The 25,785-nt window shown below is 44.9% G+C and overlaps 1 long non-coding RNA gene across 1 annotated transcript; it reads left to right on the forward strand.

Moving 5' to 3' along the window:
• Positions 1-4,337: 4,337 nt before the first annotated feature.
• LOC144295793 (uncharacterized) lies at positions 4,338-7,404 on the forward strand. The gene is made up of 2 exons (XR_013362884.1): positions 4,338-4,491; positions 6,065-7,404. It is a non-coding gene; the product is annotated as an uncharacterized LOC144295793 (long non-coding RNA).
• The last annotated feature ends 18,381 nt before the right edge of the window (positions 7,405-25,785 follow it).

Consider the following 25,785-nt stretch of genomic DNA (forward strand, 5'->3'; position numbering starts at 1 on the left):
CTGCCTTACCTTTGTAGGATTTAAAGAGAAAAGACGGCAGCATCAGAATAACCTTTGGACCCAGGGAATTGAATAAACTTTCCTGCTGGCTGCCTTTCCCTTCTCTGTGGGAGGCATCCGCAGCTGCTATTTCAGCAAGAAATCCTTCCAGAATAAGAGAGGCCTGACTGTCTAGCCAACACTGTCGTCTTCTAAGAGCCCAGCTGCTGGGCGGGGGTGAGCGAGGGAATAAATTTGGAATGATACACAAGTCGGTGTCTGTCCAATGCGTCCTCTCAGGCATTCATTTTCTCTTTTCCTCTTCCCCACCGTCCATGTGGCTCCCATGGGTCCTTCCCATCCAGTAGAAAGCAAGGGGCTTGTCGATGACTAAAAAAAAATAATTGGGGGAGGGGAGACCTATTTCTAAGGTCAATTGAAAACATCTTAAACTGTTCTGGCGGTGAGGCATCAGGGCACCAGGGACCGGGGCCCTGATCTTGACGTTGGGGGAAGAAGTGTGATGCAGCCCTCCCCCACCCCCCCACCCCCGCAGGAGCACCTGTTAATCTCAGCAGTTCCCTGGTATTTTACAGAAGTCTGTTACCACACCCTCTTTTGCATGGAAGAATAAGCTAAAATAAGTTCTCGGTTATAGTTACACATACTTTAAAATACATGTTAAGTGAAAAGGGCAGAACAGAAATTATATTAAGTATGCCAGCAATGACGTGATGGATGTCTGCATTTAGCCAAGGACAGGAGTGAGAAAAGAAGAAAGAATAGTTGTCGATTTTTTCAAAGGGTAGCGGGATGATTTTTCCCTTCTACGCTTTTACAAGTAATATTTTGAAGTTCACATTTTCGAGTGAACCGTTTGCTTGCCATGTTGGCCCTACGAGCGTTAGACCTATTCGCAGGAGATCCTAGTGGAGATGAATAATGGTCCTCCAGATGTTCATGGCCTAAAACCAGGAACATGCAAAGGTCACCTCCACGGCAAAAGGGACTTTGCAGTTGTGACCTCCTTGGAGATCTTGAGATGGGGAGCTTATTCTGGTCTATTTGAAATATAATCGCAAACAAGTATCCTGGAAGTGGGAGGGAGGAAGGTCAAAGTCATGGGGTTGGGGAGGGGATGGTACAACAGAAACAGAGGCTGGTGTGATGGGCAGAGGCAAGGAGGGCAGGCAGCCTCCAGGACCCAGAAAAGGCAAGAAACAGATTCTCCTCCAGAGCCTCCAGAAGGAACCAGCCCTGCCAACACCTCCAGGATTTCTCCACTGATTTCAAAATTCTGGCCCCTAGAATTGTAACTGAGTAAATCTGTGTTGTTGTCAGCCACTTGGTTTGCGGGGATTTGTTACTGCAGCCACAGGAAACGAAGACATGGGTGTCCACAGGTGGGTGCCTGAGGTACATGTCTCGCCTGTGGGCATGTATGGAAGCCTGATGATGTGCTCAGACGTCCTCAGGTCACACAGGCTGGCAGATACGGGATGGGCTTTGGGCATCCACGGCTGTACTGGGCCGGAGTGACGCAGTTCCCTGGACGCTGCCTTTGACCCCAAGGCATTGGGTGGGTATTAGGTGCGTTGAGTGAATTCGTGCCTGTATTATTTCCATGCAGAACCGGCTCCAAGCCTCTGTCTCCCCATCGGTGCAGCGGGGATATTTATGTAACTCATGAGAGTAAAACAAGATCGTGTACATCAAACCTCAAGCACATAGCACAGGGTAGACATCCAGTAGGGAATGGGTCCCACCGTCTCCAAGAGAGCTTTCCTTCGGCATCCTCGAGGGAGACGTCTCCGTGGCCCCCCTGCTCGAAGTCCGGCCCAGCCCTGGCCAGCAGAGGTTAGGGATGTTCTTCCAGGAATCTAGAAACATCTGTAGGCTTCACGTGCAAACCACACCGGCGGCCTGGTTCTCAGGCTTCAGCGCATTCATCTGACATCCCGCAATAGCTGAGCCCTGGCCAGCTGCTGGAGGGTTAATGACAAACAAAACCCAAAACAAACAAACAAAAACACCAGGCACAATGCTTGTTCCCACCAGGCAGGCATTTTTCTGGGGAAGATAAGTATTAGTTAAAGCAATAATGACTGCTTGCCTATCTGTAGTGACAGCGCCAAGGCATGGGCGCAGGGGAGAGACCTTTGCAACCCCAACTGCATGAAATTCCAAATATACCGCAATCTAAGTTAAAGCAAATACTGCTTCTAGACGAGACCTCCAAGCATCTTTCTGGATAAAAATTCTGAAGCCACCCTTAGCGATGGGAAGTGCAGGCCATGGAGGGAGCGCGCAGCAGAACATCTTCGCAGGCTGGGGAAGGAGAAGCTTCCAGGAAGCTCTTTGTCTGCCTGCTCACTCTCTTGCTCGCTAGCTAGGTCACTGCCTCTCAGTAAATACAGACTATTTCATATTCGCGCATTTGCAGCTTTCCACTAAAGACGAACTTTCCAGGCTGGATCTCAGGATGTATTTTTTTCACTTGTGCATGGAGACAATATTACATGCTTCGATTAGAAGGAAGCCATCATCTTCTGTAGCAGATCTGGAAACTTCACTCAAGAGAAATTCATCAAGAAAAGCAAACAGTTGACAAATGAATCTTTGGCATACTGTCCATTTATAAACTGGGTTCTGTCTACAATATATTTGTTTTTTGGAAAGGTTACAGCCTAGGGGCACTTGGGTGGCTCAGTGGTTAAGCATCTGCCTTAGGCTCAGGTCGTGATCCTGGGGTCCTGGGACCGAGTCCCATTATCAGGCCTCCCATAGGGAGCCTGCTTCTCCCTCTGCCTAAGTCTGCCTCTCTCTGTGTCTCAAGAATAAATAAATAAATAAAACCTTAAAAAAAAAAAAAAAGAAATGGTTACAGGCTATTACAATGATTGGCTTAATCTGTTGGTTTAACTGTTCTGTGAATTTTTTCATTTGTTCATTTGCCAGACATTGGGGGAGCACCCACTCTAGGCTCTGTGCTAGGTGCTAGGCACACAGGGAGAGTGTCCATCCCTACTTTCAAGGAGTCCAAAGATTATACGTTACTATGACAGAGTTCATGGAGTGATGGGGGCGGTCTGCACCTGGGCCTCTGTCCAGCGAGCCGGGTGCTTCCAGTTAGAACACCAGGCCCTGCCTCTCATGCCAGAATGCTGCAAAGGGCAGCCAACTAGGCCCTTTCTGGGGAAAAGCCTCAGAATGAGGAGATGCAAACTAAAGACCCAGCTGGAATGAAGGAGATAGGAGATTTCAAGATAAGAAAAAAAATTAAAAACTCAAAATATAAAATAAACAGAATGAAAACAGTGAACCTCATGTTCCTGTCAACAAGCTCCAACAAAGAATAACATTCTGCTGTTCTGGTTTCATCTCTATGTGTCCACCCTCTCCTGTGTGGACTGCACACAGCTCAGAAGGGCAATTTTGGGACAAATTGGGCAAATGAGACACCTCGTAATCCACACCTTATCACAAGATAGAACATCTCCCTTCTCACTGAAAGCTCCCTCCTATCCCTTTGTGGTAACCACTGATCGAGTTTTCTCACCTTAATATATTTTTGCTAATCATAGATCTTCATATAAGTGGAATCATGATGTATGAGTCTTTGTGTCTAGCTTCTTTGACTCAATAGCATCTGACATCCAGCCATGTCATTCCATAGGTCAGGAATTTGTCTCTTTTATGGCTGAGTAGTATTCCACAAGAACACACATAGTTTTCTAAAAGACCTCTATTTGGTCTCCCTTCGAATAGATCACTCTAGTGGGCTACAAGAGGAGACAGGAAAGACCCAAAACACAAGACCCCTGCTGCGTACAGGATGCTTGGTCTTCAGGACCAAAGGGATAAGGACAGGTGCTGCTGGTCACTGCCCTAGGAGCCATTTGTCCTTTTTCTTGTTCACAGAACCCGATTTTGCCCAGTCACGGGGCTAGACTTATGATTGGCCTCCTACCACTCTAAGGTTAGGCATGTGGCCTGAAGCTGGCAAGGAGGCATATGGAGAGATACTGTGGGGCTTCTCTAAAAAAGAGGAGCCCCATCCTCTTCCTTCATGCTTTGGACATTGTCATGCAAAGTCCATGCTTGTGTCCACAAAGAAAAAGCCCACCCGATGTACCAAGGATGACAGAAAAGAATATGATCTTTGATGACATTGTGAAGGTGTCATCCTAGTCCTTATGCGGCTCACTGCCTGGCTTCTTGGTTAATAAACAAAATATAAATCCTTCTGGCTTTAGTACAATCAGACAAAGACTTCTAATATTTGCAGCCAAATGCAAACACGGGCGAGGCACGCAGAATGCCTCACGGGTGTATCAGGAAATAGACTTTGAGCTATGGCACAGGCGGCTCTGGAAGCACCTGCTCCCACACTGTGCTGTGTCTCAGTACAAGGAGGAAGCCCAAAGTGGAAATAGAACAAGGGACTTGAGTACCAAACAGCAAAGAGGACCTACCAAGGAGGTGGACCTGGGCAAAGGGAAGACTTTTAAGGTTTGGAATTATTATTATTTTTTAAAGATTTTATTTATTTATTCATGAGAGACACTGAGAGAGAGGCAGAGACATAGGCAGAGGGAGAAGCAGGTTCTATGCAGGGAGCCCGATGTGGGACTCAATCCCAGGACCCCGGGATCACGACCTGAGCCAAAGGCAGATGCTTAACCACTGAGCCACCCAGGTGCCCTGGAATTTTTTTTAAATATTTGTATTTATTTATTCAGAGAGAGAGAGAGAGAGAGAGAGTGAGGCATGGGCAGAGAGAGAAGCAGGCTCCACGCAGGGGGCCCAACGCGTGTCTCCAGGATCACATCTCAGGCTGCAGGCGGTGCTAAACCGCTGCGCCACCGGGGCTGCCCTAGAATTGTTTTTAAAAGATCCACACTGACCCAAAAATAAGGAGCTTTGTGGTTTGGCTTGGAATTATTTCTAAAGTATCCACACTCATCCAAAAATACGGAGCTCTATGGTTTGAAAGCAGTACCAGGGAGTCTTGTCACTCACAGGGTGCACAAAGATGTCCTTGTTTCTAGAGAATCAACTATAGCTTGAAGTGTCACCTCCTGCCTCCTGGTAGGCACCACAGGAAGCACATCACACCATATTACCAAACACTTACAGATGGTTCTGCTTATGAAAATACTTATGATCAAAATTAAAATAGGTATTTGACGAAAGCCAAGTTTCCCACCATGGCTGAGGGGTTCCATTTTGCAAGGTTATTAAAGATACAGCCCCTGAACCCACGCACACATCGGGGAACCTGCTCAATTTTACAACCTTCCTCCTTGCCCGGATTACTCTGGATCTCTCCAGAGCAGAGCATTCCAACCAATATCTGCAAATGAGCTCCACATGTGACTGAAAAATTGATCCTGCCAGCCTTTGAGGTGGCCAGATGGGACCTGGGTCCCCTGTGGACCCTGGTCTGTGTGCTCTGGCCATAAGTAGCATTGACCAAGTATTCCTATACACTACACAAGTGTTACTTTCCATGCATAACACAGTAGGAGATGCTTGGGAAGCACTGCTCTGAAGGCTGAACATGCTAATAGATGCTCAGGCTTCCAACTGCCTTTGCAGCAAGAGGTAGTCACCTAACACAGCTCTAGCCGATGTCTAGTTGACGTCACCGAGTGCTGACTCTTGTTCTTCCTCCTTCCTCTTGGAACGTAGATGTAGAACAGGGTTCAGGCAAACTGCGGCCTGCCAGCCAAATTCCACCTGGCATCTATTCTTGTAAATCGAGTTTTAGTGGAACACAGCTATGCCCATTTGTTTGCATGTGTCCGTGGCTGCTTTTGTGTGACGCTGGCAGAGTGGGGTAGCTGCGACAGAAACCTGTGGCCTGCTAGCCACTCTCTGGCTCCTTCACAAGAAATTTCCTGACCCTCAATATAGAGGATGCAGAGGGCACTTACAGCTATGAGGACAAAGACCACCCACAAGGACAACAGAGCAGGGGCCTTCATAAGCCACTGTACCCATACTGGACTCCCCACCTCAAGTCCACCTGGTGCATGACAAAAACTTTTTTTTAAGGATTTTATTTATTTATTCATGACAGAAAGGCAGAGACAGAGAGAGAAAGCAGGCTCCTCGCAGGGAGCCCGATGCAGAACTCGATCCCAGGACCCCGGGGTCATGCCCTGAGCCGAAGACAGACACTCAGCCACTGAGCCACCCAGGCATCCCTGGCACAACCTTTTCATGTTTAAGTCACTATAGTTTGGTTTTCTCTGATACTGTTCCCTATGGAAAATCACTATATTGGCTGGGGCTCAAAGATGCAAATAACAGTGGTGTTTAAAGAGAAAAGGAAAAAATAAATAAATAAAGAGAAAAGGGATTTATTAAAGGATATAAGGTAGTTCAAAAGTCTCTGGTAAGGCTAGAACTCCAAGCTCCGATTAGGAACACACGATTAGGAACAAAGCCCAGTGACATCACAGGTGCTATTCTAGCAACAACTCTCCTGCCATTTGTTCCCTGATGTATTCGGAGCTAGGTATCAGAATCTTCACCGCTGCCATCTCCCGAAGAAACAGATGCTTCTGCCAGCATGCAGGATGGCCTCATCTTGCCTCTTAGCTTGGGTGGTCATACAAAATACCACCACAGACTGGGAGGCTTAAAGAACAGAAAGATATTTCTCACAGTTCCAGAGGTTGGACATCCATGATGGAGATGTTAACACTGGATTCTCCTGCGATCTCTCCCCTTGGATTGTAGATGACTGCCTTCTCGCTGTGTCCTCACTTGGCTTCTTCTCCAGTCACCAGGCCGTGGTGTCTCTTCCTCTTCCGTTAAGGATACCTATCCTATTGGATCAGGGTCCCACCCTCATGACCTTATTTGACCTTAATTATCTCCCAGAGGCCCTATCTCCAGACAAGTCATACTGGGGGTGAGGGCTTCGATCATTGATCTATGAATTTTGGGGGCGCACAATCCAGTCCACAGCATCTTGCTTACTACAGAGTCCAGGCCTCACGGGGACTCGCCTGATTGGTGGAGACCAGGCCCTACACCTGGAGCCTGGTTTCAAGGAATTCCTGGAATGTAGATTTTCTGGCTTCTACTTTGGAAAGGCAAGACTCAATATGCGGGAATTCAGTAGGGAGAGGTTGGTCAAAATAGCAAGCAGCCACACATGACAAGTGTTGACTCCAGCAGACATGCAGCTCAATACCAGTCCCAGTCCTGAGTAGTGTTCTAAACCTCTTCTTCACAGGGACGCCTAGGTGGCTCAGCAGTTGAGTGCCTGCCTTCTGCTCAGGGTGTGATCCTGGAGTCTCGGGATCGATTCTCACATCAGGGTCCCTGCACGGGGCCTGCTTCTCCCTCTTCCTGTGTCTCTGCCTCTCTCTGTGTGTCTCTCACGAATAAATAAAATCAACCTCTTCACACTGTTTTATAGCTCATTTTACTAACAATTCTGCTTCCAGATCCCGCCTCCTCTGGAGCCCTCTAGGCCCTCTGGCCCAGGGAGCTGTACCCCAGGAAGACATTTGCATACACACCAGCGCAAATGCTGCCCCCTAGTGCTATCACGGGGCAGTACTGTTTCTGGACCCCAAGCCAAGTAGACCCATGGCTTTTCAAGTTTATCTCCTGGTTCTGATTCAAAGATGTCTTTATCTTGTTTTGGGGACGATTATTCAAAAAAATTTTAAGATTTCTCAAAATTTTCTTTTTTTTTAAATATTTATTTATTCGAGAGAGAGAGAGAGAGAGGCAGAGATACAGGCAGAGGGAGAAGCAGGCTCCATGCAGGGAGCCCAACGTGGGACTCAATCCCAGGCCTCCAGGATCATGCCCTGGCCTGAAGGCAGGTGCCAAACCGCTGAGCCACCCAGGGATCCCCTCAAAATTTTCTGAAAGATGTTTTTGTCTATCATTGGCATGTGTTTGGAGCACAGAAGGAAGTGGAGGGTGGCTTCTATGTGAACCGATTCTTCTACCTTGACAGGTACTAAAACAGCTATGCAATACACAACTTTATTTAAGTTAGCCACTTGTTCAGCCTTTATATCAAAATAATTTTTCAAATTGACATTGATTTTTCTCATAGAATATAAGATTAGCTACATCAAAATGGTACTGATAGAAGAGTAAAAGAGCAAAAGAGCCCAGAGACAGACCCAAGTATATACAATAAATATGATATCTATTAATAGGTGATGACAACCTGATTCTCTTTCTTGAACATTTTCTATATATTCAGCTGCTGGGAGACAATTCTCCATGGGTCTCTCACTTTTCTGCATGTCTTGCAGGAGAGGAACTAACTGTCTTTTGTTCCAGACTATCATTTTAAGGATGGTCATATAGCCAAGAGCCTTGTAACATAGAGGGATCCCTTAGAGTAAAGGGCAGCTATGTTTACTAAGCACTACAGAAGCTTTGGGATCCCTAAGCTCAGGGTTGCTTCTCTGGAATGCAACCCATTGCATATACAGGCAACCCTCTGTGCCTACCCATTCATTGCCATTGGACTTAGGGCCAGGAGATTGAGGCAAATATGTGATGTTCCTGTTGCTGCTGAGCCTTGAGTAACAAAATCCTTTGTCACTGACACGAGAGTCTCGTGTCTTCTATCAGCATCATTGGAAGCGTGGTAGGTAACTTGTTAGCTGGAAAGCAGGGTTAAGATCTCAGGCTCTCCACAGTTCTTGACAACAGGCCGCTTGTATGGAGTTTTGCATGCGTTATATCATTTTATCATTATGATTCAGTAAAGTGGGTGCTATTATCTCCATTTTACAGGTGATAAAGCCAGTGTTTGGAGAGATTAAGTAACTTGTTCAAGGTCACACAGAAATTTATTCCTGGGCCAGGATTTTAGCTCAGGACTATTTGTTTCAGTGTTTTTACAAGTTATTACTTGTTAAAGTTAAATTCTTATCTCATAACATTGACTGAAATTCCGCATGGAACACACAGTAAAATAAAACAAACATGAGAAAACATACATACCTGATCTCTAAATGGATGAGAATTTATTCAAAGGGGACTGTAATTAACAATATGGTATTATATACTTGAAGTTAAGAGTGTAGATCTTTTTTTAATTTTTGAGGGGCAGAAAGAGGGAGAGAGTGAAGGAGGGGCAGAGGGGGCTCCCCACTGAGCATGGAGCCCCCACATGGGGCTCCATCCCAGGAGCCCAAGATCATGACTCCAGCTGAAACCAAGAGTCAGACGCTTGGGGCAGCCCATGTGGCTCAGGAGTTAGCATTGCCTTCGGCCTAAGTTGTGATCCTGGAGTCCTGGGATCGAGTCCCACATCAGGCTCCCTGCATGGAGCCTGCTTCTCCCTCTGCCTGTGTCTCTGCCTCTCTCTCTTTCACTCTCTCTCTCTGTCTCTCATGAATAAATAAAATCTTAAAAAAAAAAAAAGAGTCAGACACTTAACCAGCTGAGCTCCCCAGGCACCCCAAGAGAGTAGATCTTAAATGTTATCAACATAAAATTTCAAATGAGAATTATGTGAGGGGACAGAGTCGTTAACTAACCTTATTGTAGTTATCATTTCACAACACATATGTGTGTCAAATCATCACTTTGTACATCTTAAACTTATATATGTTTTATGTCAATAGTATATCAATAAAGCTAAGGGAAAAACTTTTTTCAGCATAAAGTAAGATATTTTAAAAATGGTTTTGAATACATATCAAAAATCACAATTGAAAAGTAAGCTGAAAACTGGGGAAACACTTGAATTAAGTAGGATAAGGAATTACTGTCTTTAACACACAAAAAGCTCATAAAATCAAAAAGAAAAATACTAAGTCTCTATTAGAAAAATCAGTAAATAGGCAAAAAAAAAAAAAAAAAAAACCCACCCCACTCTATATATGTTTTGCTGTTTTAAATAAATGGAATCAATAACAACAAATAAGCATATAGGAAAAACATTTGACTTTATCATCAATGAAATGCTGCCCTCAATACTTTTCTGAAAGTTGGTTATATGTTTAAATTAAAAAACAACGCAGTATTGGTGAAGTCACAATGAAATGGCTATTATACACATGCTGATGAAAACATACATTGGCACAACCTCTCTGAAAGATAATTTGGCAATATTTTCCAAGACCCTTAAAACTGCTCCTGCCTTTTGGCCTCATTGATAATACTTCAAGAAAACTCTCCTGATGAACTAATCAGGGATACATTCAAAAATTGATGGATACATCTAAAAACAAAATTTTTCGCAATTTTTAAAGTGAAAATACCTTTAGACTTCTTCACTGAGACAAAAGAAATGCGTATCTTTCTGGTGGGCATGTGTTACTTTTACAATTAACAACCATTGAAAGTCTTTAAAAGAATTTTAAGAGAAAACAAAACAATTTTTGCAGAAATAATGCAGGTTCATTGTAAATAATTATTTAAATTTAGAAAAAATGTGTAATGCAGTCTTCCTTCCCTCCCCTAATTGTTGAAAGGGGTTTTTTTATGCCCTATTTCTATTCTAACAAACATATATGAATATACATTTTCATCAATATCAGGAACTAAAAAATATGTGTAGCTCCCTCAATTTCAAAAAAGATGCAATATTTAGTGTAATATTTAGCATACTCTTACTTTTCTGCCTCCCTTCCCCAGTATTTCAGTTGTAGTCAAAATCATCTAAAGGTTGGAGTTTATGCCAATATTAACTACTTATGCCTCTTCTATTTTAAGAATATTTTTAAAAAATCTATGGGACTTAACAATCTTGTTACCAGTAATGATTCAAACTCAACCACAACTTTCATTGTTTATCACTGTTTCTTCTCTTCATCTTTTTTGTAGTATTTACTTTGGTGCATTTTCACTTACTGCCTGGAGGCTCAGTAGTTTCCAGGTTTTAAACCAAGAGCTGGTAACATTGTGGGCACGCCTCCTTTTACCCTCACACACCAGGGAGGAGTTGGAGGGATGTGGAACACCAGCTCACAGTTCGTTCTTCTCCTCAGGGGGCCCTGGGAAGGTTGTCCCACTATCTTCCAGCATTTGAAGTCATGGGGAAGATGTTCGCTTCACTTCTCTCTCTTTTTCTTTTCATTTGTTCGATTTGCCAACATATAGTATAACACCCAGGGCTCATCCCATCTCTTCTCTTTTTTTTTAAGAAGGCTCCACACCCAGAGCAGAGTTTCATGAGGCTGAAATCAAGAGTAAGACCCCTAACCGACTGAGCCATCCAGGTACCCCTCTTTGGTTCTCTTCTTAATTGTTCTGGGGGTTTTGTGTTATTTTTCTGCCTTGAAGCTTATAAATTTTTCTCTTTGGGGACGCCTGGATGGCTCAGAGGTTGGGTGTCTGCCTTTGGCTCAGGTCATGATCCCAGGATTCTGAGATCAAGTCCCACATCAGGCTCTCCACAGAGAGCCTACTTCTCCCTCTGCCTGTGTCTCTGTGTCTCTCATGAATACATAAATAAAATCTTTTTTAAAAATGTTCTCTTTGACCTTGGAATTGAGAAATTTCATTAGACAATGTCTCAGTGTTTTGTTTTTTTAATTTTTTCCTACTTGGAGCTCAATGACCCCTTTCTCTCTACTCAGAAAAAAATGTGTTATATATTGTCACTGGTGCTTTTTCTCCTATTCATTCTATTCTCTCCTAATAGAATTCCTATTACTCAGGTATTAGTTACTCTGGATTCATTTTTTATCCCTTCTTATGATTTCTATCACTTCTCCTCTAATTCACTGATTTAATTTTCAGTTGAGTTACAAGTCAGTGTGCCCATTCAGTAGGGTTTTTTTCTTTTTGAGACAGTGTCCATTCATGTTGTTTTTGACATCCTTTTAAAAATTGCTGTGCAATATTCATAGACAAAATACACACTTTTTAAAAATAGTCTTTTTTTTTGAGAGAGAGAGAGAGAGAGAGAAAGAGAATGTGTACAAAGTTGGGGCAGAAGGAGGGAATCTTAAGCAACTCCTCACTGAATACAGAGCCTATCCCAGGGCTGATTTCACAACCCTGAGATCATGACCTGAGCTGAAATCAAGAGTCAAAGCATAACCCACTGAGCCACCTAAGCACCCTTATACACTTTTTAAGTGTATATTTCAACTGCAGCAAATGCATACATGTAGACCATATAACCGCTCAATCAAAATATAAAGCATTTCTATCATCCCAGCAAGTTCCTCACACCTCTTCCCAGTCAATTCACAACCCCTTGCCAGAAGGCATGAATGATTTCTAAGACCATAGCTTAGCGGTGCCTTTTTTAGAGTTTCATGTACATGAAACCATACTACATGTACTCTTTGGGTCTGGCTTCTTCAGCTCAACTCACTCATGCTGCAATCCTACAATAGTTTTTCCCCTTTTATTGCTTAATAGTATTCCATTGAGTAGATATACCACACATTGTTTCCATTTCAGTTTTTTAATTTCCAAAATCTGTCTTATTATCTAATTGCCCCCTTTCAAGATGCTTGCTCTTGCTTTATTGAAGGGAAATCTACTTGAATATTCAAGTAGATTATATTCAGAGAATATAATCATAGTTTAAAATTTTTTACCTCTGGGATCCCTGGTGGCTCAGTGGTTTAGAGCCTGCCTTTGGCCCCGAGCGTGATCCTGGAGTCCCAGGATCGAGTCCCACGTCGGGCTCCCTGCATGGAGCCTGTTTCTCCCTCTGCCTGTGTCTCTTCCTCTCTCTGTGTCTCTTGTGAATAAATAAATAAAATCTTAAAAAAAAATTTTTTTTTTACCTCTTGCTTCCTGAATTAACTCCATTAGATATGGACGCAGGCATTTATTTTGAGTGCTTGGAATGCTTCCCTCTCTTCAAGGCACTGATTGTCCACGAATAACCAATGATTTTTTTTTTGTTGTTAGTTTCTGTGGATACCATACCATATGGATATCACATACCATGATAAGCAGGTATCAAGAGGACCCTCAGCAACTGTGTCTGATTTCCCCATTGGGATGCCCACTCCCCAACAACTCATATCATGTGCAGCTGCAGGTGGCGGAGAGCAGCTTTTGCCCTGCTTTTTATTCTTAATATGCTTGGAAAGTTCCTATTTACAAGCCTGGAATCCCTCTACTCATCATCAAAATAGTAACTTTCTTTTGCAGTAAAGATGAAACTAACAAAAAATAACTAACATATCCTGAGGTTTATGTGTGCTTTTTATCTTTTCAGAGATTTCATTTAGTTATTTGAGAGAGAGAGAACACAAGTAGAGGGAGCAGCAGTCAGAGGGAGAGGGAGAAGCAGGCTCCCAACTGAGTAGGGAGCTGGATGCGGGACTCAATCCCAAGACCCTGGGATCATGACCTGAGCCAAAGGCAGACATTTAACCGACTGAACCACCCAGGTGCCCCCATGTGTGCCCGTTTCAAATAGATAGCTTCCACGTGTGATCATTGTAAAATTCCTGCTCAAAAGTATCATCAGTTGGCTGCGTGATGCTGCTACAAAGAACAGAAGGGGTATGTCCTGAAGCAGATCTTCAAACTGCAAAAACCTGTTTCAATGCCATGGTGTCCTATAACATAGAGCAAGAAGGTATCTCTTTTCCCAAAGAAAGGAAGATACAAAACATTTTGTTTTTCCTAATGACTTTGTAAAATCTGGCATATTCCTTGATCTGCAGATCTACTGGCTGGGGAAGAAGCTAATCGGATTGCCTTCTTAGCCCAGGGTTCTCTGGGTGAGTCAACAATTCAACCACTGCTCCCCATAATGTGAAATGAGCAAGGTCTGTCAGGTACAAGAGGGAGGGCTGAAATCTAGTGGCAGGGAACTGAACAAGACCCTGAAATAAAGTAATCCTGATGGAAGAGGCTCATGTTCCAAGTTCATAGCAGGAGCCAAAGCACTGGTAGAGGAATTGATTTCAGAACAGTACGTGGCTGACCTTGGGAGCGTCTCAAGACCCACAGATCTTTCTCAGTGCCTGTGTCTCAGAGAACAGTGTTTGGGAATGGGAATGTAAACTCCGAGGGGCTGGACCAAGATGTCCTAGGTGAGGACGCCGTCCGCCTGCTGGCGTCTACAGGACTACCCTTCAACAGTGACACCTGGTGGCAGTCTCTAGGAACCGCAGGGTGGGCGCGCTGGGTCCCCAGTTTTGTTGGCTGGATCTCGAGAGTCCTTCCTGGTCTTAGGGTGAGGAAGGATCAAGTGTTCGTTCTTGCAGAACATGGGTGGGAGGTGGGCAGGCAGGGAATATGGAGAGGGATGCAACGGACTTTCTGCTTCAAGGACCTATGGTGCTCTAGCAATTAATTTTAAAAAGAATATGGAAGAGACATGACCATATTTCTATTCTGCAGAGAATAAGTCTTAAAATCTATATCGACATTTCTGAACAACCATTAGATGGACTGCTGTAAACCTATTACTGTAATGTTTTAAAATACTTAAAGATTAAAAATATTTTTGATATGTTAACTTTAAAAAGCAGAATATAAAACTGTCATGATCCCGGGGCCTGGGATCGAGTTCCACATCGGACTCCCTGCATGGAGCCTGCTTCTCCCTCTGCCTATGTCTCTGCCTCTGTGTGTGTCTCTCATGAATAAATAAATAAATCTTTAAAAAAAGAAAAAAAGCAGAAAATATTTACCTGGCATGGCTCACATGCATCTTGCTAATAGCTGGGTAAGTTGGGGGAGGCGGGGGGCGGATGGCAGCACAGTCCTTCTGGTCCAAGGACAATGTGCTCACCCTGCTCCCCAACCAGGGTCCCTGGGGCTGAAACCACCTGCCTCTGGTTTGGCTGCTTCCAGTGGGGTTGACTCAGGAAGTACGGGTAGGAGACGAGGAAAAGAAAGACAGAAGCCAGTACTCTCTTCCCTTGCCCTCCATGCCCCTCCAGGGCTCTGGGCCTAGCAAAAAGGCCCAGCTCCCCCAGGGTCACCCGCCCTTGCACTTCCTTTGTCCCTGCTGATGGCTTCCTGCTAGTGCTAATCACTCAGGGCCTTCACAGTCCCCAGTTGGTCCCTCACTGGTGAAACCAATCTCTTATATTTATTTCCTTCTGTTTTCAAGACTAGGAGATGTCTCCATTTTCCTGTTTGGAACCTTGACTGATAAGAAAGTTAAATTGTCACCTTAAAGCCCAAGAGGGGAAGGTATTCCAGGGGCCCAGAACTCTCTGATCTGCCTCAGGGTGTGGCAGACAGCTGTGGCTGACAGACCCAGAAAAACATCAGAAGCAAAGATGTGACATGTCCTCCCTGTCACCACTGCCTCTCCCCCAACCTCAGATACGGGTGTCATGTTCTGTTTCCCTGAGTCCTTGCTCTGAGCTGGCCATTCCTTGATTGCTCTGAGAATGTTGCCTGATGATTACTTAAGAATTAGCCAGTTTCCAGGGACTTCTATAGAGGAATTAAATGGTCTTTTTTCCTGATGAGTAACAGAGTCTCCTATAGACCTTTCAAAAGAATGTAAAAAGGAAACTAAAAACCAATTATAATTTCAACTCTTCAGAGGTAACTTCTTTTACTACTATGGTGATAACATGCAGCCTTTTTTTCTTAATGCATTTGTGCACAAGGGTGCGCATGTATTTGTAGCCGTGATTACAGCTTGTATATGGTTCTGTGCCCTTGTTTTTATGACTTGAGAAACAAAGGCTCTTCAAAGCCAGAGAATCCCTACTTCCCACCCCAATGCATGAAATGTACTCAATTTAACACTGATTAAGTGCTCTCCTACATCTCCCTACTAAGTGCTGGGACTGTGTGGGTACAACGAAAGAATGGGTTCGGAGCCTGGCTGACAGGCACCACATGGAGAATCCAAAGGAATGGTCCATGTGTGCATGCAAATCAAGTGACAAGCTGCGACCATGGCATTTGGGGAAGTAAGTGGGCAGCAGCAGAATAGGGCTATGAAGGTGCCCACCGCCCCATCTGCCTCATTCTTAGCTGGTAGAGAAGTGCAACATGCTCTCCCAGAAGAGAAGGCACTGGTGGAAACCATGCCTCCAGCCTCTCCTACACAGAATAAGTTCTCCATCTGGAGGAGACACGTCCTCAGTACTAAGTGTCTTTTGCAATGAGCACACTGTCTGCACAATTTAGTTGTGTGTTCTGTCTAGCGTCTGGCCCATCTCCTGGATAGCAAGCGCAGCTTTGTGTAGAGTGCTCTACAGATAGAATTCAGAACTCCTTTGGGAGTCTGAGGCTTCTTAATCCAGGAGTAGTTAATCTCAGCTTTATTTTGTTTTTTTTTTTTAATTGTAAAAACAAAGCCTCTTACATGTGGATATTGCATATAGTGATGTACAGCAGCTGGAGGAGACACGAATAAAAATTCCACCTCCTTTACAAAGATGCAGGGATTCCCCTCCCCCGTTGAGAGCTTTTCTTGCCTGGGAAATGTTTCAGAGAGAGGCCAGGGTGATGACCTGGGAGATATTATGTTAATGAAAAGCAGGATAAATGCTCAAAATGATTTGCATAGGAGGAACTCGACCCGCTGATATTTGAAGAGGATGTCCCAGGGGAGATGCCCCACATAATGTGCCTTCCTTTGTCAGCCCTGAATCAGGGGAAAAGTGTCTAAATCTAGAAAAACAACTTCGCAGTTTCTCCCAGCCAGCCAATGCTCACAAGGCTCCACAGCAGCATTTGCGGTGGGAGCAAGTGGGCTGCGATCGTCTGTGTGTTTGTGCAAATGTTTGCTCTAGCGATGCCAGGGAGCCCCTCCAGGGCCCTGCTCCCCGTGGGGCACAGCCGGCCGAGGACAGCGCAGGGCATAACTGAGAAGGGTGTCGCCAACTGCTGGCTGGCTGACTAGTCTACAGTCACGTGGAGCCTTCCTCGTGGTGGGAGTAGTTCAAAGCCAAGTTACCAAACTCCAGGGAGGCCTTCCAGCCGCCCCCCCACCCTCTACTTCCGCACTGCCTCCCTGCTGCCATCCTGGCTAAGAAGAGTGTCACTAGGGGTGGTGGAAGGGGAGGAGGGTGGGGGATGGGGGTGAATGGGTGACGGGCACTGAGGGGGGCACTTGACGGGATGAGCACTGGGTGTTATTCTGTATGTTGGTAAATTGAACACCAATAAAAAATAAATTTATTAAAAAAAAAAAGAGTGTCCAGCCATGGAATTGCTTGTGGAGACCAGGCAGGGGGGTGGGGACAAAAAAACCATTCTAACACAACCCAAATGCCCACTGATGATTAAATGGATAAGCAAAATGTGGTCTATCCATCCGATGGAATGTTTTTCAGCCTGACAAAGGAAGGCAAATCTGCCACATGCCACGGGAGTGAATTTTGAGGATATGATGCTATAAACCCATTACAGACGGAGAAATAATGGTATGAGGTACCTAGAGAGGAACATCCAGAGACAGAAAGTAGAGTAGTGGCTGGGGGGTGGGGGGGCGGGGTACTGGGGAGAAAAGAGAGCCCTTGTTTAATGCGGACAGGGTTTCAGATGAACAAACTCTGGAGATGGGTGGTGGCCTTGGTCACACAGCAGTGTGAATGCGTCTTTGCACTTAATGGGGTTAAAATGGTAGGTTTTAGTTATGTTTATTTTAACACACACACACACACACACACACACACACACACACAAGAACATATCAGCTGCCCAGTGGAGAGCAGATCAGAAGGACACGACAGGCAATAGAAGAGATATGAAGCTTTTCAGTAGTGCAGGCAAGAGGTGCTACGTCATTAATCCCCCTAGATGGAAACATCTCCGCCTAAATAACTCACCAGGGGAGTATTCTTCATTTTCTGGAATGTCTGGCCGGTGTTTGTCTTGATGAGGACAGTGGTGGGTTCCTATACAGATCCACCAGGGGGCTGCCTGTGGTGTGAAGCCCACAGACACATGGAATTTGACTTGTAGACCGTTGAGGATGAATGCAGGACTGTGGCCACCATCCCCAGTGGATCACCTGGGGCAGGTCCTTTCTGCAGTTTTCAAGCTTTGGCTAGGTAGATATAAAAATGGCCAAATGATGCTACTTGTGGGCAGGACCCAGCACAGAGTGGGCATGTGGGAGACTTGGCTCGCCACCCACTCCCTTCACCCAGTCTTCCTTAGTTTCCTTCCAGGATCAAGATGCCCTCAGGGCAACATGTCTTTTCCTTCCCCCTGAGTTCAGTAGAGGAAGGCATGAGGTGTGTCCTGAGGCTTGCCTTCTCCTGCAACCTTTTCACTGAGGAGCGTCCAAGGCTGGCCCCCTGGCAGTGAGGCAGTTATGTAACGGGGATGAATACATCTAGGAGGTCTGTTCTTATAGAAGAATAATGTTCTGACTCACACAAGTGCGCTTCTGGGTCTTGCTAATTCCCTTCGGAACTGCGCCCCTCCCCATCCAAATAAAACCACAAGGCTCTCTTTGTTTCAGAGATGGATGAACCAGCAGAAAAGCTCAGATGGAGTCTGTGCCTGCCTCTCCATTTCAGAAACCAGAGCATTTGTGTATCAAAGGCCAAGGTCATGAAGAATGCAGGGCTTAATCACCAGATTTTGCTGAAAAGTAAACCATCAGAGGCAGTTTCCTGGGCTCCCATGGGGGTTAGTGATTGATGTTGCTGAGGAGAGACAAGAGTCTGAGGGCTTGAGTCCCTCACCAACTAGTTCTGTGACCATGGGTAAGTCAAGTCACATTGGGGGACTTGGTTTTTCATCTCTATCCAGGGATCCTGTACCACCCATTCCAAGCCAGCCAGTTGTCCATAGACCCTGACATTGGAAGACCCTCAACTGAATCATTTCTCCCAGCAGTGACATCCTGAGTCCATCTCCAAAAGGACTTCACTTCCATGTGCCAGACGAATTTGTGTTTCCACATGGATGCTGACTTTGCCAGGAGAGTGTTGGGGTGGTGGGAAAGACCTGGCTGGGAATTGGACAGAGGTGGGCTTAGAATTAATTCTGAGCCAGCCACTTTTAGCTTTGTGACATCTGAGCCCCAGTTCCTCACCTGGAAAATGGAGATAAAAGAATATGTCTTGGGTAGCCCCGGTGGCTCAGCGGTTTAGCGTCACCTTTGGCCCAAGGTGTGATACTGGAGATCTGGGATCGAGTCCCACATCGGGCTCCCTGCGTGGAGCCTGCTTCTCCTTCTGCCTGTGTCTCTGCCTCTCTCTCTCTGTGTGTCTCTCATGAATAAATAAATAAATAAAATATCTAAGAAAAGGAATATGTCTCAGGCCCTCATAAGGATGAAAAAGAACATGGAAAGCACCCAGCGCAGTGCAGACATACACACACAGTAGCCTCAGAGCATAATGGCTAAGAACTCAACCCACAGGGTCAGTCAGACTTGGATTTAAATCCCCTTCCATCACGTCCAGCTGGAGATCATTAGCAAGCACTAAATAAGAATTATTATTATTATTGGCAATTGTTGGGGGAGGGATTTTAGCAATATGGTACATGTTAAGAAGGGCTTCTTGTTTTCAACTGGGTTTTGAGGACTATAGTCATAAATCACAATGCACTACAGAGCTCTGAATTGCAAAAATAGGGTGCAGGAAACAATCTAAGGGAGCAGATATCACCAGTAGTAGCGATCTTACATAGATAATCCTTCTTCACAGAAGATCGATAGCTCCTTCCACCTGGTAATCTTAGTCTCTTCTCTTGTAAGGAGATTGTTTCATTTCCTGGGTTCTATGCCCACAAAGCCAGGCTTCCCATGTAAGCCCAAGAGTGGCCACTTCAGAAGGAGTGTATTGTTTCCAATAAACAAGGCAGGGTTCATTCACATCTGGGGCCTCCCCACCCCATGGTGTGGCTGTTCCTAGGGACTGGGGTTCCTACAGGGACACCCATATGGTCATCCAGCCCCACAGAGACAGCCACTCTGGAAGGTCAGGTGACTACCATGGAAGGATGTTACTGCCACCTACACCCAAAGGGCTGTGCTTTGCTCCCCAGGAAATCAGGGGGCAGGCCTGGACCTTCCTCCCAGGACCTCTCAGGTGAGTCCTCAGCAGACTTTCTCACTTCGATGCAGATTCTGATTCTGCAGATCTGGGGCAGAGCCTGAGGCCTCCTTTTCCAACAAGCTCCTGGGGCTTGTCAATGCCTCTGGACCCAGAGACCTCATCTGGGGAGACCAGCTCTTCCTCGAGAATCCCAGGTGAGTCTGGATAATCCAGACAGAGCAAAGGACCCTGGAGCTACCTCCACTGTCTTGCAGAGACCATGGCAAGAGGCAGCTGGTTTGTCCCCATACCTGTCCTTGTCAGTCATACCTGATATTATAATCACACAATCAAATTAGAGATCACATAAACCATTGAACTATGACTGCAAGAAAAGCAATAAAAAACCAAATTGAAATTCTCAGTAAGAGTGAGTCACTAAAAATAAAGACTCTTGAAATCAATATAGGGAGATTACTATAAAAACCTGGGGCAGAGGGGATCTAGATGATTCTGTATTCCTATTGCTCCCTCAGATGTCTTTAATTCCTGACAGCACAGTGTAGAATGGGTGTGATTTGCACAAGACTACACAGCATTCGAGGCAGTGGACTCACATTCAGAAGACTTAGCTCCACAGAAAAAGGCTGGAAAAGAAATGTAACTGTGTATTTTTAAGGTAAAAATAAATACCGTATTTGAAATATGTGCTTTTTCAAAATCACTGGTTCCAACTGAGTTGCACAGGAGGGATCCCCTTGTATCATTTCCAAAAGCAAGTTAATATCCCATGTATCATAATTTAGGACATCGTTGATTTTTGCTGTTATTAATGCTCCACTTTATTATTTGTAATTTTTTAAATCATTCAACAATGAATACTTTTCAGGCATACCATTTTTTGCTTATGGAACAATTTTTTAATGATACTATTAGAAGAATAGGATTTCTGCTTCAAAATGCCTTTCCAGATTTTGGTTAAGTATTACCTTTCTGCTTTCCAAAGGAGGAATGTTTCCACTTCCTTGATATGACTCTAACCCCCATAACTTAGTGGCTTAAAATGACCAGCATTTCAATATTTCTTGTGCTTTTGAGGGTTGACCAGGGCTCAGTTGGACGGTTCTTCTGCTGCTGTCACTTGGGGTCTCTCCTTCAGTCACACAATTGGTGAGCACCCGAGCATTCCCTGATATTTTGGTGTGAAATCTCCAGGTTTCTGGTAAATCACCTGCTGAGCTAGGCATGGGGAGGAAGGCTGGGAATTAAGTGTGAGAAGGAAAGATTGCTTTTTTTTTTTTTTTTTTTTGGAAAGATTGCTTTTAAGATCAAACATTTCAACCTGCATCTTCTCCTTCACTCCCTACCCCAGTCATGTGTGAGGGATGAGGGATAAAGCATCACAGCGCAAGCCAGAGAGGGGACCCAAACCCCAAGATGTGGATGAACTTCAGGGGCACAGAAGTCCGTATTGAATCTATTCCAATAACCTTGCTTCAGCTAGAAACAAAGAGGATTCCAGCTTCGCCCTGAAGCAGTGGGAGTAGAAGACTATGTGAAAGCTTTTGTTCTGAAGTCATTCTGATCCCCACTTCTGGGTGTGCAGCTAATAATTACTACTTTCTTTTTTAAACACCATTTGAGCAGAGCTGGAGTGTCACCAATATAGGAGGCATGGAGACCAAAATGTATAAATAGCCCCTCTGAAAGCACCACAAAGGCTGGGCTGTGACTTCCAGAGAGGAATCAATATTTCGAATGAGTCTCGGTGCTTCTGGAACCAATTCTGTCTTATTGGCTGGGCCCCATCCCCACCCTCCACTGCTTTGGTCCCTCCACATTCCACACCTCCTCTTCACCAGCGTCCTCCCACTTCCCACCTCCAAACAAAGAAGCAGTACTAGGAAAAGCTCAAATATAATTGCAGAAGGTCTCCAGCGGCACGCCATGTCATGGCTCTCAGATGAGAACTTCTAGAAGGAATGTGGGACTTAGCAGAGGGCTCTGGCATTAGCCCTACATTTAGGAAGTCAGCAGTGGTTTAAGAATGACATGGGAAGAGTTTCCATGATTAACCAATTAAAAAAATCATTTCACCCCCATGCTGACCTGAAATTCTCCCTACGGGGTAGAAGGGCAGAGAGAAGGTGGGAAAAAACTATGGGTGAGAAGACAGCAGTAAGATTGGGTGAGGATCCATGGCCCATGTGGCAAGGCCACGTCAGGGACCATCACACCATGCGGGGCTGCGCCCCCGCCCCCCAACCCCAGCCTCAGTCACCTTGGCTGCCGTCCTGCTGAAGGCTTTCTTCTTGGTGGGACCCAATGTGAATGGTTCTGTCATAGTGGTTCCAACATCACCAGCATGTGACACCCTGGACCTGCCCATCCTCCAGCACTTCATGTAGTATTCTATCATAAAACCGTAATATCAATAAAACTGTTGTATCAAATATATATGTGACATTCTAGCTACATATTAAAATTATTTATCCCCATTTGGCAGAGGAGTAAGCAAAGACACAGAAGTTCAACACTGCCAGATATAACAGCGCCCTATCTCCCAGGGTCTAAGCCCAGTTTAACCCACCAGCAACACCCAGGCTCTTTTTCACTTTGCCAAGTGGCCTCTGTTTGGGAAATGTGCCAATCCAGGAGAATGGCTTGGGGTTCCCCCTTCTAAGAAAGCCCTGATCGTATCCCACCATTTGAGTTTGTCCATGTTCCCAGGGGACAGTAGCAGACATTAGTAGTCAATGCAAAGTAAGTGTCACACAAGCCCACTGTCAAAACTGAACTCTCTTTTTTTTTTAAGATTTTATTTATTTATTAATGAGACACAGATAGTGGCAGAGACATAGGCAGAGGGAGAAGCAGGCTCCCTGCAGGGAGCCTGATGCGGGCCTCGATCCCAGGACCCCAAGATCATGACCTGAGCCAAAGGCAGATGCTCAGCCACTGAGCCACCCAGGTGTCCCAAAACTTAGCTCTCTTGAAGGAGTATTTTAGAAAGAATATTGTTTACCTCATTTTTTTGACTCTGTGCCCTAGATTCTGGCAGCAATCATCAGAGTCAGATCATCAGTTTTAGGTCCAGACTCTTATCAGCATTCAACAAGGGTCCCTAGACCTTGCCCTTCCCAGGATCAGGAAGGGTTGGTGAGCATGATTCAGTCTGCACTACGGATTGAGATGTTCTACCCATTACCATGTGGTCTGCTCAAACAGAACTGTATACAGGAAATGCCCATGGAGGGGCGCTTCGCCATTTACTTGTGTTTCTCTTCACAGGAGGGCTGGGCGGTAACAGCCCCTATTTGGCGCCCCTATTGGGCCCGTGAAGAGGCATTGAACAGAATCTTGAAGAATGAAAAGGAGTTCATTGAGAAAAATATTCTTTAAAAATAGTAATTGTGTCTTATCCTCCCAACACAGTGACTGGCTCTTTCTAGAGATATTCCCTAAGTATTGAATAAACAAACGAATAAGCCAGTGAATGAATGGATGCATGAATGATAAAACTGTCTGTATTGGTGCTTCTCAAACTTTATTACACATCAAAATCACCTGGAGAACTTGTTTTTTTCAAAACCTGGTTGTCAGTCCCCAGGCCCACGGTTTCTGAATCAGTAGATCTGAGAAAGGGCCCTGAAATCCCATTGCTCACAACCTTCCAGATACTGCTCTGCTGCTGGTCCATGGGTCATACTCTGAGTAGCCCTGGTCTACATAGTAGACCTCTCCAGTTTATGCCCAGAAGTCAGAAAATACACAGAGATAGTATTTCAAAGGAACTTGGATCAGGAGATGAATAATATCATGCATTTGTACATTGCTTGATGCTTTCAAAATATTTTAATGTGTCTTATTTGATCATCGTAAGGCTGTCTGTGACACTGTTAACCCATTCTACAGAAGAAGAAGCAAGAGTCCCGAGAATCAAAATTAATTGCTCTAGGAACCACAGCAGGTAAAATAGTGAGTTAGGAAATATCTCCAGGTCCCCTGATTCTTGCTATGAAGCTCTCTTCTCCACACTGAACACAGAGAATTTTTAGCATAAAGTAAATAGTAATATAAAGATTATCTCATGGTTTAAGTGATTTCCAGTGTAGCTTTCCTAGCTACACTGTTTTTGAAAAGGAAAGAAAGTTTTGAGATTATTATTCACTTTAAGAAAGACCTAGTCATATATTCTGTTTAATAATAATAATAATATTATTATTATTATTATTATTACTGGGGCACCTGGGTGGCTCAGCGGTTGAGCATCTATCTGCCTTCGGCTCAGGTTGTGATCCTGGGGTCCGAGGATGGGGTCCCGCATCAGGCTCCCTGCCTATGTCTCTGCCTCTCTGTGTGTCTCTCATGAATAAATAAATAAAATCTTTAAAAAAAAAATAAATAAAATCTTTTAAGAAATTACTATTAAATTATTATTACATAAATAACATATTGCAATATTATTATTTTAGCCATAATTTATGGAACAGTAGCTAAGAGCATGAATTCTGGAGACAGACCTTCTATGTTCTAATCTCAGCTCTGCCATCCACTGCTGTGTGACCTTGGATAGGTTAGTTGACTTCTCTTGCCTCAGTTTCCCATATATGAAAGGTATATAAGAAGAACAATAGCAGTTCTTAACCATAGGACTTTTTGTGAGAGCTAAATGAGTCAATATATGACAAGTGCTTGGTGCACATGGTAAGTTATATATATGTGCACATGTGTGTGCATGTTATCACATGTCATTATCACTGACGTGCACTGAGGGCATTTAGCCTTTGGGCCGAGGCCAAGTGGGGGCTGCGGAGTCATCATTCAGGTTAGGACTCCCAGTGACAAGGCTCAGTTTTCTGACTCAGAATTCTCTTTCTCCAAAACGAGATAGAATCCCTCCATCCACAAGACCAGAGGCAGGCATTCTTGAAAAGCAATGTTAAGGAAGAATTTGCAGAGCACCTGGGACCCAGGTGTCTGTCTGGGAGGCAGGAAGAGCCCCAAGGCCCCAGCGATGGGGAGGAAGCAGTCTGGGACAGCCAGATGAGCAGGATGGGAAATGCCCAGCAGTCTTGCTGGCTGAGCGCCCCATCTCCTCATCTTCACCCCCTGCCTCAATGTGTACCCTGGGCTGGGTCATCCGGGTTTGTGGCTCTTACGGTGTCATTTCCAAGAAGGCAGCGAGGCCGACAATGAGGCAACCGGGGATGCAGCTCAGAGTGTGCAGTGCTGCCACTGTAGGCCTGCCGCTGGTCTACGGGACAGGTGGGAGCCAGGTGGGAGCCAGGTGCCTGGCTCAGAGATGTGCTTCCCAGGGTCCCTTCAAGCCCTCCTGGACTCACGTAGCCCCAGGGCCTTTCCCTAACTGTTAGTGCTGTGCCTGCAAATCCTTCCTGGTCCTCGTCCACGCAGCTCCCGCATGCATTTCTCCTTTGCAGCTTTTCCAGCAGTTGTGTGTGCTGCCCCCCTCAGGAAACCGAGGGGCCATTGGTCATGGAATTAAGGACAGAATTCACCGCACCATTGGGGTCCTTTCCTCAGGAGCCCGACTCCTGTATTTCTGCCCAGTATTTTCAGGGCAGAAAAATTATTCCATAGCAACATTATTTTGTAAACAAGGCAAGACTTTCTTGAGAGCGTCTGATGACAGGATTGAAATTCTGGAATCTCTAGGACTGTGTTCCAGATACAGCTTCTATGGAACACCTTAGACACTCAGGCACTTTGACTATAAAGAGTCAGCTCTAACCTGGCCTCCTCTCATGAGAATATTTTAGGCAGTTGGTAAAAAAAGTAAGAAATCTCTATTCTTATTGGAATAATGGAATAATCAGCTTTACTGGGATAATAAGCTTTACTGTTTGTATAAGTTAATTAATAAAAGAAATTCCATTTGTACACAGGC

This window comes from Canis aureus, chromosome 24, assembly GCF_053574225.1.
Source record: "Canis aureus isolate CA01 chromosome 24, VMU_Caureus_v.1.0, whole genome shotgun sequence".
In the NCBI taxonomy this organism is placed as follows: Eukaryota; Metazoa; Chordata; class Mammalia; order Carnivora; family Canidae; genus Canis; species Canis aureus.